This window comes from Octodon degus, unplaced genomic scaffold (genome assembly GCF_000260255.1).
Source record: "Octodon degus isolate 3935 unplaced genomic scaffold, OctDeg1.0 scaffold00015, whole genome shotgun sequence".
NCBI classification, from domain to species: domain Eukaryota; kingdom Metazoa; phylum Chordata; class Mammalia; order Rodentia; family Octodontidae; genus Octodon; species Octodon degus.
This window is the reverse complement of record NW_004524591.1, coordinates 1779146-1780748: the sequence shown is the minus strand read 5'-3', so window position 1 is coordinate 1780748 and position 1603 is coordinate 1779146. Positions and strand designations below refer to the sequence as shown.

At 44.2% G+C, this 1603-nt stretch overlaps 1 protein-coding gene and 1 pseudogene across 1 annotated transcript in view; one reads left to right on the top strand and one right to left on the bottom strand.

Moving 5' to 3' along the window:
* The window catches only part of Ifrd1 (interferon related developmental regulator 1), a 47103-nt gene that overhangs the window by 28487 nt on the left and 17013 nt on the right, over nucleotides 1-1603 (bottom strand). The window lies entirely within an intron of this gene.
* Nucleotides 300-450, top strand: LOC111815381 (annotated as a pseudogene).

The following is a 1603-nucleotide window of genomic DNA, read 5'->3' as shown; positions in this document are numbered from 1 at the left end:
GGCTGGCATGTGGTGCTGGGGGATTGAACCGCGGTCCCTGTGCTTTGCTAAGCTTGTTCTAAGTAGGTGCTTTAGACCACTGAGCCATCTCACCAGCCCACCCTTCAACTTTTAAAGTGTACTCTTTCTTTATGCATGCTTCTGTTAAATCAAGTCAGCTCCTATTTCTCATAAGCCCCAGGAGGTGATAGTTTCTTCCCTTGCTTTCTGGACCTAGGAAGATGTCTTGGTGTGCTAGGAAGCCGTCCAGATATGTGTAAGTAGGACTTTAGAAAGCTTTTCCTTTTATTCTCAGATGAAGCTTTGTGCAGGGGCAGTATCACAGTCAATGAGGTTTATCCGAGGTGCGCTTATTGCTAATTATTCTCAGATGAGAGGCAGTAAAAGTAGAAGCTGATTCTCCAGCACTCTTTTTAAAAAGTTATTTATTTTTATTTATTTGATATTGGGTCTCACTATGCAGTTCAGACTCGTAGCGATCCTCCTGTCTCAGCCTCCCCAGCACTGGGATTACAGGCATATGCCAACATACCCTGTTTTGGGGCTGGCACAGCGCATGCAGTACCAGGGATCCAGTCTGGGTCCTTGTGTTTGCCAGGCAGGTGCTTAGACTGCTGAGCTATCTCCCCAGCCCTTTCCAGTACTTTGGAGGCATGTTAACATGTTTTTTTTTTAATTATGGAGAATATATGCACTGCTAAATTTTACTTATCATGAGTAATATGTATTTTGAACCAAAATAAAAGAATTCTAAAAAGACACTCTAAAAACCTAAGCCAGACCAAACTGGCCATACCAGATTTATCACTTTGAATTATTTACATTAGATAGATCTCTTAAAAACAAAAGAGAAAGCCAGGTGCAGTGGCTCATGCTTGTAATCCCAGGCTAAAGCAAGAGGATTAAAGGTCAAGGCCCCCCCGGGGAAGTTTAGCAACAGCATGTCTCAAAATAAAAATAAAGAGAGCTGGGAGGTAGCTCAGTAGTGGGGCTCCCAGGCTCCATCCCAGGTAGGGGGAAGGGGACAAGGTGTGCGTGTGTGTGTGTGTGTGTGTGTGTGTGTGTGTGAGAGAGAGAGAGAGAGAGAGAGCTGAACAATGTGCCTAAAGACTGATAACTTTATTAGTAAGGATTTATTAATGAGAATTGAGAGTTAAGAGGCAGAGGACAAATATTACTACTTCCTAAGAGAAATAGAAATGGAGAGATAGTCTGCTCTTTGGACATTGTCATTTGTGACCATAGAGTAAGCAAAGGTAACACACAGGAATAGCAAAAGGGCTTTAAAAAACAAAAACCAAAAACCAGATGAGGTCTTAGAGTCACTGAATTAACCAACAATCACCACCCACCACCTCTAGACCACTTATTATGTAAAAAGGTAAACGCACTTAATATTTAAGCCAATTTTAGGGCTGGCCACATAGCTCAGCAGACTAAAGCACCAGAGCGCAGGGGCCAGGGTACAATCCCCAGCGTGCTGTGCCGGCCCTGCCCCTGGGGCCCACTGAGACAGCAATTGAGACTGGGCATGGTGGTGCGTATCTGTAAGCCCAGTGCTTGGGAGGCTGAAAACAGGAGAATCACTATGTGTCCCATCTAC